At 43.9% G+C, this 14,824-nt stretch overlaps 1 protein-coding gene across 4 annotated transcripts in view; it reads right to left on the reverse strand.

Annotated features, from left to right (window-relative positions):
- Nucleotides 1-14,824, reverse strand: part of LRP4 (LDL receptor related protein 4) — a 163,138-nt gene that overhangs the window by 134,642 nt on the left and 13,672 nt on the right. The gene's annotated exons all lie outside the window — the stretch shown is intronic.

The raw sequence follows: 14,824 nt of genomic DNA on the forward strand, positions 1-14,824 counted from the left end.
TCTCACTTCTTTCCCTCACCCTCACTGCCATGCACGCGCCGCTTCCCTTCCCCCATACCTCTGTAATATAATAATAATAACTTTATTTTTATATACCGCAATACCACAAGCAGTTCAGAGCTGTTTACAGAGGAAGAGACTGTATACAGACAGCGATATTACCAAACAACCTTTCAAAATTACATTAGCATGTTAAGATTAATCAAATTTACCTGGAAGTATTTTAAAGATACATCAGGGCAGAAATGGAGTCAGAGAAATGTATCAAAGAGAGAGGTTTTTAACCGACTTCCTGAAAGTTTGATAGGAGAGTGCGTTTGAAATAAAGTTGGTTCAACATTTGTTCCATTTGCCCGCTTGGAATGATAATGTTCTATCGAGGAATCTCTCGCAGATACAGCCCTTCGAGGATGGAAAAGCGAACAAGTCAGCTGTGCCTGGAAATTCGAAATGATGAGATAGATAGATTGGGGATGAACCTGTTATGGTTTTGAAGCAAAGGCAAGCAAACTTAAAAATGACCCTTGCTTCCACTGGCAGCCAGTGTAGTTTTTTTGGTAATACGAGTTTACACGTTCCTGCTTGCAACAAACAACCTGTTGTTGCACCTACGTAGGCTAGTCCTTCCGACGTTAACTTCCCGGACCTGTGCCCAGGAAGTGACGGCAGAGGGAGAGCCCACGCAGGTTGGTGGTTGCTGCTCACGCCAGGAACATTACAGAGGTATGGGGGAAGGGAAGTGTAGGGGTGGGGGGGTGGGGCGGGGCGCACCACCGTCCCGGGCGTCTCTCACCCTCGCTATGCCACTGTTCACACGGTCTGATATTTTAAGAGATCGAGCTTAAGATGGTTTGACCATTTAGCTACCCTTGCACGGCAACGATTCAGTGGTTTTCGATCACATGTCCATTTGTTTGACTTTAGGTGAGGTTTTTTACCGCATTTTATTTATCGTTATAATAAACTTTGCCTGCATCATTGTACGCCCGTCTGCAGTTTTCCTTGTCTTGGTTTGCCTTCGTATTCCTGACTGCAGACTTCGTTGGTTCTTCCCTTTTGTGGTCTGTTCGTCCTTTCGATCAGCTGTCCCATTTTAGACAGGATGAAAAGCAAGATTTGAAACATCCAGGTCAGAGCATCTGAAGTTTCACTAGTACAGGCAGTCCCCGAGTTACAGACGCCCGACTTATGTACGACTCATACTTAAGAATGCCGTTACAGCTTCATTTGATTTCACCGAGCGGTATTTCCAGTGGCATAGACTCCTACAAGTCTCCTGCAGCAGAATTGGGAATGATGCATGGCCACATTAAGAACAGTGTGTGGTTGTACATGTTGTACCTTAGAGGGAACCCTGGTAGGGACAGGTGGCCCTTTTGTCAGCTAGGAGCAGAAGTAAGCAGCAAGAATCTTAAAATCTACAAGTTCTGAGTTACATACAAATCCGACTTAAGAACAGCTTTAAAAACGTAATTTGTTCTTAACCCAGGGACTGCCTGTATTTTAGAATACCGTTTGCGTTTGATTCGCTCCATGTCCAAGTTTCTAGAACCCAAATCTTTAAATATTTTAATACATTCACTCGTCATCGCTAAGCTTGACTATTGCAACTCGCTATTGTTAAACATCACTCAAAAGGAAAAAAAACGTTTACAAATAATTCAAAAACACTGCAATTAAAATTATTCACAACGGAAAAAAATTTGACCATGTAACTCCCTTTTTAATAGACTCACATTGGCTTCCCCTAAATCAACGTATAACTTATAAAATATTGCTCTTAGCATTTAAAACACTATCTACCAACGAACCTCAATTTATAGACTGGTTACTAATCCCATACAACACGACACGTTCTCTCCGATCCACAACCCAGGGGTTGCTTATGGCTCCTTCTTTGAAAATTATTGGAACCAGACGTCATGATATATATTCAGTAATGGCCCCTCTAACCTGGAACGTCCTGCCTAAGATAAAGATCTTAGCAGATTTAAAACTAATTTAAAAACTTTTCCCTTTAAAGACGCATTTAATCTTTAAACAATTCATTTTCAATAATCTTAATCCCACCCCCTCATGTACTTTCCCTATTTGGCTTTTCCTTTCTCCTCATTTGAATAATAGTAATTTTGTAACTTCCTCCCTTTCTTTTCCCTTCCCTTATGTATCTGAGTTTGTCTGTTTTTATCTCCTTTTAAAGCTGTATAACGTACTCTAGATCTATCTTATATTTTACTGTTACTCGCTTAGTATGTAATAAGCGATCTATCAAATTGAAATCAACTTGAAATTTGATCTGCTGACATAGAGCCTGTTCTATAATAGAGGAGAAATGGATATTTATACGCAGAGGGCCATATTTCATCAATGGGGCCCAAAAATTGGCGCCGACTAGAATGGTGCTTATCGTGATTCTACAAAAGATACGCACACCTTAGAAGAATTGCACTTAGCGCCGTTGCCTGTCGTGACTTTTAAGCACACCCATTTAAGAAAACCGGGCCTCCACACCTTGAAACATAGAAACATAGAAAGATGACGGCAGATAAGGGCTACAGCCCATCAAGTCTGCCCACACCATCGACCCTCCCTTTTAAGTCTAATGTCCCCTTTAAGTAGATTTGTAAGAATGCCATTCTACTGCCCCGCTCTTTCAAGTCTATACCCTAGTGATCCTATCCTTTGGCTGACCCTCGTAGTGATCCTACATAGGTATCCCATTTATTCTTAAAGTCTGGGACGCTGTGTGCCTCTATCACCTGCATTGGAAGCTTGTTCCAATGCTCAATCACTCTCTCCGTGAAGAAGTACTTCCTGGCATCTCCACAAAACTTCCCTCCCCTTGGCCTAACTTGTGCGCGCACCAGGTGTATTCTATGACAGTGCGCATACATTTTAGGAACGCCTATGAGCCACCCATGCTCCTCCCCAGCTATGTTTCAGATTCAAGCACTAGAACTTACACAACGCCAAATTGCGCGTGTAACTTCTAATTCGTGTCCATTAGCATCTATTATGAGGGGTTAATGGCCGATTATCAACACCAATTAGGCTTCTTAATTAAGTTACACGGACAAATCAGCTGTGTGAAATGATCTGTGGCATAAACATACATTTAGGGGTAAAAAAAAACCAAAAAAATTTCAGTGAGTTGAAAATTGGCACATACACAGTTACATTGTAGAATGACAACATAAATGTATATCTTAGCCAGTATAGATATAATGTAATGTAATATAATGTAATTTATTTCTTATATATACCGCTAAATTCCGTTAGGATTCTAAGCGGTTTACAGAAAATAGACAATAGGGTGCATGAAATTCCCTTACTGTCCCGAAGGCTCACAATCTAACTAAAGTACCTGGAAAAATGACAATTAGTAGAGTAATGAAGAAATAAAAATAGAGATAGATGAGAAAAATAAGAAAATAAACATTCTAATAAGACTACAATGATCTAAAGGACTTTGAAAGGTTGAAAAAAGAGGGGAGATAGGAAATAGAAGTAGGAGGGAGAACCGTTGAAACTATAGAATTCTTGGGAAATTTAAATAATAAACTAGGAAACAAAAACCAAGTGGCAAAACAATGAATGAGATTTAAAAATAAAATATCATAAACTAAAAAGAAAGTGAAAAATAAAAAACAAAAACAGTCAAGACTGAAGTCCAGCTTGAAATGACTTCACTGTTTTGGCTGCCAAACTTCTCCAGATGTCATCCGATCCTTGTCAGCAAACCGGAAGCCCCCAAATCCAGTGTCTCCGGTCATCAACTCGTCTAAAACATTCACACTCGCCTCCTGCATGCCAAATTCGCTGAATCTGTCTCCTTTGTGGACAGGCACCGCCCGCGCCTCTCTGACCGTTTGCGGCGCCTCGATGACTGTGCCGTCCGGACCAACCATGGCCTCCCGGTGGCGGTGGTGGTTTTTCCTGACACTGTCACAGATACCAGTATCCCTTGCCAGTTTGGATTTTTGGAGGACAAAATCCCTGGGGGATTAAGGGGGCAACTTCCTCTAATCCCTCCAATGCTCAATCAGAACAGTCTGCCGAAACTCAAACATGCTTGGGAGCAGGTGTAATTCCCAACACTAATCTGCTACAACATTGACATTTGTTCCCCTTCTGAAGTGAGGCATATGTTCGTAACTTCTGGACACACCCTAATCCCACCTAAAACATGTCTAGATATGCATTCTTGCCATCTGCGTGCATTTGGGTTTTTGAAGTGCCTATCCCAGCTTTGTAAAATGGGAACTTTAACATGTTTGAGCTACACAAAGGTTTACATAAGAACATGCCATACTGGGACAGGCCGAAGGTCCATCAAGCCCAGTATCCGGTTTCCAACAGTGGCCAACCCAGGTCCCAAGAACCTAGCTAGATCCTAAGTCGTAAAACAGATTTTATGCTGCTTATCCTAGGAATAATCAGTGGATTTCCCCCCAAACCATCTCAATAATGGCCTATGAACTGCTCTTTTAGGAAATTATCCAAGCCTTTTTTAAACCCCGCTAAGCTAACTGATTTCACCACATTCTCCCGCAATGAATTCCAGAATTTAATTTCACATTGCGTAAAGAAATATTTTCTCTGATTTGTTTTAAATCTGCTACTTAGTAGCTTCATCACATGCCCCCTAGTCCTAGTATTTTTGGAAAGAGTGAACAAGCGATTCACCTCAACTCTTTCCACTCCACTCGGTATTTTATAGACCTCTATCATATCACCCTTGAGCCATCTCTTCTCCAAGCTCTAGCCGCTTTAGCCTCTCCTCATAGGGAAGTCGTCTCAAACCTTTTTATCATTTTCGTTGCCCTTCTCTGTACCTTTTCTAGTTCCGCGATAATCTTTTTTGAGATGCAGGGTCTAGAATTGCACACATTATTCAAGTATTTAAGTACTGATTATTGCACCTCTCAAATGCAAATAGTCCTTCTATAATGACTGCCTAAGTATAGCAGGACCAACATAACATAAGAGCTGAATGTCAACAGCAAAAATGAAAGAGGCACACCATGCGACTGAATCGGCATAGCTAGAGAACCAAGAAACAAGTTAAGCACAGGTATAGATACTGTATTAACGGATATTTGGTCTGGAACCCAATTATTTGGTCTTGAATCCAATATTCAATGTTTTTCTGCAGTTTTATTGTTGAAATCCTGATTTGATAAGGGCTGTTTTGATATTGTGTCATCTATCTTGGGATGATGGGAAATTTGCGTCTGTCTACTATTTGTATCATATCTGTGCGACAAAAGGGCGAGCAGGATAATATGTATGTAACATAATGTGTTAATCTCATAGTTTTATGCGGTATATATATTGTTAAATAAATAAATAAATAAGGTTATCAGGACTGAGCCCTGTGGAACACCATAAGAAAATGGATAGGAAGAATAATAAACAAGTTAACAGGAACACAAAACATCTTCCCAGTAAAGAGTGAAGTATACCAGTGCTGGATGACGCCCCCCTCCCCCAGTAACAAAATCAGAAAGCCGAGCAAGCAGCAGATGATGGCTGACTACATCAAAAGCAGCCGACAGACTGAGAAACACAAGAACAATAAGCTTACTGCAGTCAAGGAACCAACTTGACTAATTAAAGACAGGAGACATAGTTTCTCTATTGTGGTATTCAGGAAAGCTGAACTGGCATGGATGAAGAGTGTCAGTTTTGAAGGAGGACTGCAATTGAAGCAAAAGAACCTTTTCTAGGAACCAGGCGATGAGGGCGACCTGCAATCAAATGGATGGACACATTGAAAACAACCACTGGGGATGACTCTAGAGCAGTGGTTCCCAACCCTGTCCTGGAGGACCACCAGGCCAATCGGGTTTTCAGGCTAGCCCTAATGAATATGCATGGAGCAGATTTGCCTGCCTGTCACTTCCATTCTATGCAAATCTCTCTCATGCATATTCATCAAGGCAAGCCTGAAAACCCGATCGGCCTGGTGGTCCTCCAGGACAGGGTTGGGAACCACTGCTCTAGAGCAGTGTTCTTCAACCATCGGTCCGTGGACCAGTGCCGGTCCACAGAAATTTCCTGCCGGTCCACAGGGCCAGCACATGCATCAGGCCCAAAACAGTGTTCTTCAACCGCCGGTCCACGGTGCAATTGATGCGGCGTTATCTTTGAGCCAGCTCCCTCTTCCTAACTGATTCAGTGCACAAAGCCACGGGCATCCTGCGCCTGAACCGGAAGCCTTCTCCTGACTTTGCAACGTCAGAGGGAAGGCTTTCAGGTGAGGCACGGGACGTGCAAGGTGGAATTAGTACTATTATGGGGGCGGGGTCTGGGGTGGAGACTGGGTAGAGATGGGCGGGGTCTGGCCCACAACTTAGCCCAGTGTTCTTCACCGGCTGGTCCACGGACCGATGCCGGGCCACAGAATAATTCTTTTATTTCTGCCGGTCCATAGGTGTAAAAAGGTTGAAAAACACTGCTCTAAAGGACCTTACCAGAGTAGAAGAAAACCCGTTTTTGTTTTTAGATCTGTAACTCATCAAGTCACTAGGACTCGAGCACGAGTCGATGGCATCTAAAGAAGGAGAAGGATCTTAAAAATAAATGGTGTGTTAGAAATTGTCCGAAAATTTGCTAAGTCCTGCGGATCAATGAAGGGTTTGTCAATAGTGAGAAGGGAACAGCTTCTCTCCCTACAGCTGGGAAAGTATCCTTCTAGAAAAGGTTAGAAGGAACTCGGCTGAAGTCAGAGATTTTTCACCCGATTTGAAGAAAGAGGCTCTAGGATCAATGCTTTATATGTTTGATTCGTGTATTTCAATTTGTACTCCACTCAGATATTACAATGGGAGGTTTAGAAATACTTTAAATCAGGGCTGTCCAACTTTTTGGCTTCCCTGGGCCGCATTGGCCGAAAAAAATGTTTCTGAGGCCGCCCGTACGCCGCAGCAAGACAGAGGCGGAAGCCGGCAAGACTGTAAACACCCGGGGGCAGCAGAGGAAAACACTGCATCGCCCTCGACCGGGGCCGCACAAAATACTTCACAGGGCCGCAGGTTGGACACCCCTGCTTTAAATCAAATCAGTCAATCTCACTGTTCCAAACTTATGACTGTACCCTTGATCTGCTTAAAGAATTGTTGTTGCATTTTTTAAACAAAAATAGTTTCCTGTAAGGGCGAATAGTGGCCAATGTTGTTATGAAGTAATTAGGAATACATAAAGAAGAAAGACCTTTTTTTTTTTTTTTTACTAATGTTCTCAAAACTGGCCAAAGCGTTTAAAACCTTGGCCTACATATTAGGCGTCTAACAAGAACCTAACTTAGTTAGGCACGATTCTGTAATGGGCGCCTAAGTGTGATGAAGTGAAACAGGCACCTGCCTTTTGAGGGACCCAATGACAGAATCTATCCCTTTGCGCCTAACTGTGGATGTGAGAATTTACGCTGCCAAAGATTAGTGTACGTGCCCATGCTCATCTAATGGCAGTTAGCTATGTAAATGCAGGTATTCTATAGCCCCTGACCCACCCATGCTCTTTGGAGTGGCCCACTATGAAATCTGGGTTATAGAATGGGGCATAGGAAACTGGGTTCAATTCCCACTGCAGCTCCTTGCGACCCTGGGGCAAGTCTCTTAACCCTCCATCAGTGGCGTAGTGAAGGGGGAGGGGACGGTCCGTCCCAGGCGCCCTCACCCATCCTCCATTCCAACCACCCTGCTTTCTGACACCCCCCCCGCCACCCACGTGTGCCCCTTCCCTTGTACCTCTTTCATTTTTCCTATGCAAGTGACATCACAGACTTACTGCCTGCGTCGGTGTCAGCTCTCTGACATCACTTCCTGTCCCATGTCTAGGAAGCAATGTCACAGGGAGAGCCGACATGACACAGGCAGCAGCTTTGTGATCCTGCTCGCACCAGGAAAATTAGAGAGGTACGGGGGAAGGAAAAGGAGCACATGCGCAGCAGCGGGGGTGGGGTGGTTGAGAAGGAGTGGGGAAGGTCAGAGAAGAGGGTGTTCATGACTCCTGATTTCTACCAGTTAATTGGTCAATTAATTCATGTGCAGATCCGTGGTCTACACTCAAAAGTGTCCAACCAACTTTGGGTGACCTATACAAAATCCAGCTGTATGTGTCTATCAAACCCTTCCCAGATCTGGCCCAGTCGACTCCTCTCCTAGCAAATCATCTGCAATGCCATCATTTGGGATCTATGTTAATTCACTGCCCACTCAGCTTTCTTTCAATTTCTACAATCTCCTACTTGAGGTTGTTAACTACTAAAATATACTGTTTCCTGGGTAGACGCATGCTTCCTTCCGTCCACTACCATCGGTGTAGAAACCCCTGGTATTTTTCACTTCAGCAACGGAGTAGGTATAAGATGTCTTCAAGTAACCTTCAGACAGGGCTTTTTCTCTAGCGTGATATGGCTCATGTCACTGTGCACACTTTGAATTAGCAGATTCCTCTCCCCCCTCCCCAACAGCACTGCCTCTAAAATCGCCCTTAAACTGTTTTCCAGCATGTCATTCCAAGATCGTGCATCACTTAAATAAACTGCGACTATGGAAAGGAATTTACGAGCAAAATAAAATCACTGACCTGGTTGAAGAGAGTCAAAGAGAACCTCCAAGACACCGCAGAGGATCCTGGCCCTAAATTAAGCAATAAAGAATAGAAGGACTCCTCTAGTCTCCCCCACCCCGGCACCAGAGAATAGAAGAAACAGCAGGGAGCAGAAAAAGCAGATCCACTTCCACAGCTCAGGACTGTACAGCTGTGAGGAAGCAGCCAGGCCCTGGCACACCAGACTTGAAGCTCTGAATCAGTGGTTCCCAACCCTGTCCTGGAGGAACACCAGGCCAATTGGGTTTTCAGGCTAGCCCTAATGAATATGCATGAAGCAAATTTGCATGCCTATCACTTCCATCATATGCAAATCTCTCTCATGCATATTCATTAGGGCTAGCCTGAAAACCCGATTGGCCTGGTGTTCCTCCAGGACAGGGTTGGGAATCACTGATCTAGAGCAATGGTTCCCAACCCTGCAGATTTGCATGCCTATCACTTCCATCATATGCAAATCTCTCTCATGCATATTCATTAGGGCTAGCCTGAAAACCCGATTGGCCTGGTGTTCCTCCAGGACAGGGTTGGGAATCACTGATCTAGAGCAATGGTTCCCAACCCTGCAGATTTGCATGCCTATCACTTCCATCATATGCAAATCTCTCTCATGCATATTCATTAGGGCTAGCCTGAAAACCCGATTGGCCTGGTGTTCCTCCAGGACAGGGTTGGGAATCACTGATCTAGAGCAATGGTTCCCAACCCTGCAGATTTGCATGCCTATCACTTCCATCATATGCAAATCTCTCTCATGCATATTCATTAGGGCTAGCCTGAAAACCCGATTGGCCTGGTGAACAGAAGCCAGTTGGGCAGTAAAGAGAAGGACTGTGGGGAGGCAAGCTAAAAAGCACTGAACCCTAAGAAAAGAAATGCTAGAAGAGAGACAAATAGCTTGGGGTAAGGAAGAAGAGCATCAATCTTCGAGAGAGAGAGAGAGTGGAAGAGTGTGGAATGGAAGCGTAGCCGAGAACATTTTTTTCAAATGAGGAAGGAAAAGCGTGACCAAGTAGGTATGTGGGAAAGGGGATGAGATACTGAGGGACACAGGTGACAACTTTTCAAAGCGCATCCAACACAAATGACCCCTCCTTGGACACAATGAAGGAATTTGCTCAGCCTCCATTATACCCACAGAGCTTGGGTAATGTTTAATATTGCAGGCCCAAAATATCGCCTGTAGCTTAATCTTTCCCAGAACTCTAGTTTACTGACCATTCTTTTTTATTCTCTACGAGCTTAAGAGTGAATCCTGTTTTTTGCGGCAAGTGATGTCAAGGACATGACCAGAGCCAAAGAGTAGAGAATGACACAGGGACAAATTTTTCCCCGTCCCCGCGGGAACTCATTTTTCCATCCCCAGTGAGTTCTTTTCCTATCCCTGCCCCGTTCCTGCAAGCTCTGTCCTCATCTGCACAAGCTTCAAACCCTTTAAAATCATAAGCAGCAACATTCTAGAGCTCAGATTGTGATGTCATAATGCCTCATTCCACCAATTCCTAAGCTCCGTCCTCATCTGCACAAGCCTCGAACCCTTTAAAATCATAAGCAGCAACATTCTAGAGCTCAGATTGTGATGTCATAATGCCTCATTCCACCAATGCCTAAGCTCCGTCCTCACCTGCACAAGACGCAAACACTTTAAAATCATAAGTAGCAACATTCTAGAGCTCAGATTGTGATGTCATAATGCCTCATTCCACCAATACCTAAGCTCCGTCCTCACCTGCACAAGACGCAAATACTTTAAAATCATAAGTAGCAACTTTCTAGAGCTCAGATTGTGATGTCATAATGCTTCATTCCACCAATGCCTAAGCTCCGTCCTCATCTGCACAAGCCAACATTCTAGAGCTCAGATTGTGATGTCATAATGCCTCATTCCACCAATGCCTAAGCTCCGTCCTCACCTGCACAAGACGCAAACACTTTAAAATCATAAGTAGCAACATTCTAGAGCTCAGATTGTGATGTCATAATGCCTCATTCCACCAATACCTAAGCTCCGTCCTCACCTGCACAAGACGCAAATACTTTAAAATCATAAGTAGCAACTTTCTAGAGCTCAGATTGTGATGTCATAATGCTTCATTCCACCAATGCCTAAGCTCCGTCCTCATCTGCACAAGCCAACATTCTAGAGCTCAGATTGTGATGTCATAATGCCTCATTCCACCAATGCCTAAGCTCCGTCATCACCTGCACAAGACGCAAACACTTTAAAATCATAAGTAGCAACTTTCTAGAGCTCAGATTGTGATGTCATAATGCTTCATTCCACCAATGCCTAAGCTCCGTCCTCATCTGCACAAGCCAACATTCTAGAGCTCAGATTGTGATGTCATAATGCCTCATTCCACCAATGCCTAAGCTCCGTCCTCACCTGCACAAGACGCAAACACTTTAAAATCATAAGTAGCAACTTTCTAGAGCTCAGATTGTGATGTCATAATGCTTCATTCCACCAATGCCTAAGCTCCGTCCTCATCTGCACAAGCCAACATTCTAGAGCTCAGATTGTGATGTCATAATGCCTCATTCCACCAATGCCTAAGCTCCGTCCTCATCTGCACAAGCCTCAAACTCTTTAAAATCATAAGTAGCAACATTCTAGAGCTCAGATTGCGATGTCATAATGCCTCATTCCACCAATGCCTCAAAATCATAAGTGTCTAAGGCTTGTGCAGTTAAAGGCAGAGCTTACAGGAATGGGGCAGTGGCAGGGACAAAATTCACGGGGACAGGATGGGGAAATTGAGCTCCTGCAGGGACGGGGAAAAAAATTTGTCCCCTTGTCATTCTCTACCAAAGAGCTATGCCCAGGAGCTGTCCTATAGTGCAATATCAAGGAAGCATCAAGAGCTCTGGGGTTGCCCTCCAGTGACTATACCAAAGAAGCATCCAGAGCTCTGGGGCTGCCCTACAGTGGCTATGCCAAGGAAGCAGCAAGTTCTCTGAGGGTGCCTTACACTGACAATGCCAAGGAAGCATCATATGCTCTGGGGCTGCCCTTCAGTGGCAAGGCCAAAGAAGCAGCCACACCCAGAGGCCTCTGCTGCAGTGACAATGCCAAAGAAGCAGCCGGTGACCTGGGGCTTAGCTCAAGCTGGCATGTAGTACAGAGAATCCAGGCAGCACCTACCCGGAGCCCTAAAGAGAGCCCCAGCTGCTAATCAAAGAGTTTCTGCAAGTTTCTCCGTTTTGTTTGGGGGCTTTTTTTTTTTTTTTAACTTCCTTACACATTCTCCCATCCCTCCTGGAGCTTCATCAGAGCGGCCAAAGCACAGAAGAAAGGAAAAGCTTGGATCCACTCCAAAAGCAGAAGCATGCCTTTGAGGGGCTGTGTAATGGGATGAGGTTCTGCATTCCTGCCCTGCATGGACTGCTGTCCCAACATGCCAGAGAAGCTGGAAATAACCTATACACAGGGATTTGCTCTTGCCGAGTGTCACACATGGGCTCCCGGTGGGGATTGCTCTCTTATTCTCTGGGTATCACATAAAGGAGCTGTCTCTGGGTTTTATATAATGGAGAGCTCAGTGGACATAACACACAAGGGCACTCAGCAAAATTCTTTCACTGGGGGTCAGGCATGGACTCTTAATGGAGTTTTCTCTTTCTCACTGGGTGCCTCATACAGAGGTTCTCGGAAGGATCTTCTCACTGGGTGTCAGACATAAGGACTCTTAAAGGGGTTGTTCCTTTTGTAGAATGCCAAACACAAGGACTCTCACTGAGTTTCTTGCTTTCCCTCTAGATATCACAGGAGATAGTCTCCACAAAGCGCATATGCACAAGCATGGTGTGCACACACACAGCCTTCAGAGAGAATACAGAAGAGAAAAATAATCCACAAAGACACACGGCCCATTAGAGAGGGCAAAGGAAGGAATCACCACACAGCAAAAACGCTTCTATGCACACATCATCCTCAAAGAGCACATTGAAAGGGAGGCCTGAAGACACTACCCTGAAAGAGTGCACAGGAGAGAGTCCCCCCCCCCCCACCTACTCACCCATACACACAAAGCCCTCAAATAGTGCACTGGAGGGACCCTCCCAACACACATCCTCCCCCACAGAGTACACAGGAGGAAATCCCTATATTATATATACAGTAAAACCTTTGATTGCAAGTAACTTGGTTTGCAAGACAAGCAAAACATTTTATTAAATTTTAAACTTGATATACAAGCAATGTCTTGCAATATAAGTACATACAGTATATACACATCACATCATCACAACTGAGCGGATGGTTCTTCTCTCTCCGACGCTGCGGGAGTGTAGTGACTATTCTAAACGAGGGAGGTCTTGCAATACGAGTATATACAGTATACGCGCGTCACATCATCATAACTGAGCCTATGGTTCTTCTCTCTCTGTCGCTGCGGGAGTGTAGTGACTGTTCTAAATGAGGGAGGTCTTGCAATACGAGTACATACAGTATACGCGCGTCACATCATCACAACTGAGTGAATGGTTCTTCTCTCTCCGACGCTGCGGGAGTGTAGTGACTGTTCTAAACGAGCGAGGTCTTGCAATACAAGTACGCGGGTTGTGGAACAAATCGTCTGAGTTTCCATTATTTCTTATGGGGAAATTTGCTTTGATATACCAGTGCTTTGGATTACAAGCATGCTTCTGGAGCGAATTATGCTCGCAAACCAAGGTTTGACTGTACATGTATTGCAACACCTTTACTGAAGCCCATGCAAACTGCTCTGAATTGACTCCCCAGTCATTAGTAGTGGTATAGAAGCTTTCAATAAACTCATATATATCGCTTCTATACCACTACTGATGACTGGGGAGTCAATGCAGAGCAGTTTGCATGAGCTTCAGTAATGGTTTTATGGGTGTGTATGTATGTATATATTTTATATACACATAACACCATTACTGAAGCTCATGTATTGTTTGTATACATACATACGTACCTGAATATATACATACATATATACATTCATGTATGTATACAAACATATGTGCATCCAATATTTGGCAAATATCTTTCTCTATTTATATTTATATGAGGAACTAAACAATTCACCATCTATTTATTATATCCTCATTATATATTATCAAGGAATTTCTTTAGCATTAACAATCTTCCAAAGTCTTCTGATATATTATGATTTACTTGAATGTTATATTGTTAATCCTTTCAAATGTCACTTTTCATTTCTCTTCTTCATATAGTCTTATATTCTGATTATGGGATTTGACCTCAGTGGCTACTTCTGTACAGAATAAATCTGTTGAAAGTACAGAATTTCAGTGTAGCTAGCCTCCTCATTGGTCTTATCCCCCTGCCTACCACTCAAATCTATTTCTTTATCATTTAAAGTGCTTTTAGTAGTCATAAATAACTTAATATATAACTTATCTTTAAAGTGCTTGCAGTATTACAACGGGATATATGTACACACACAGAATCTTCAGAGGGCACACAGAAGATAAACCCTTCCTATACTTATAAAAATATACATCCCATACCATATAGTTTCTTATATCCTACAATTTTCATACAGGATGGGAGGGAGGGAGTCCCTACACACACTGCCCTTATAGAATGCACATAAGGGGGTCCCCCCCCAAAACAACACAGTCTTCACAGAGTGCACAGGAAGAAGTCCCATACACACACAGGAGAGAATCCCTCCCCCAATATTGGGACGAAGTCCCCACACACACTTCTCATAGAGCTCCCCACCCCCCATAACATATACACACAGCCCTCATAGACACATACACATAGCCCACCGCAGACAAGAGAGAATCTCTCTCCCATACACATATACTGTAGTCTTCAGAAGATCAATAGGATGGAAGAGAGTCCCTGAACACACAGCTGGTATAGAATGCACAAGATGGCGTGCCCCCCCCCCAAAAAAAAAAACACATGCTTCAGAGAGCACAGAAAAGGGAGTGCCCACACAACAGGTACCCCGATAAGCTGCCTTGTCACTGTGGAGCCAGCTCTGGTACCTTCAACTGGCATCAATCACACCACCTTGGCATTGCATTACCACCCCCCACACACATGTCCATACATACAACACATACCTATCACACTGCCCTGGCACTGTGCAGCCAGCTTAATTATCTCCCCAACACATATCAATCACACTGCTTTGATACTGTACGGATAGCTCAGCCTCCGCCCCCCCACCCACCCCCAATTCCTATCAATCGCACTGCC

This window comes from Geotrypetes seraphini, chromosome 19 (assembly GCF_902459505.1).
Source record: "Geotrypetes seraphini chromosome 19, aGeoSer1.1, whole genome shotgun sequence".
Lineage (NCBI taxonomy): Eukaryota > Metazoa > Chordata > Amphibia > Gymnophiona > Dermophiidae > Geotrypetes > Geotrypetes seraphini.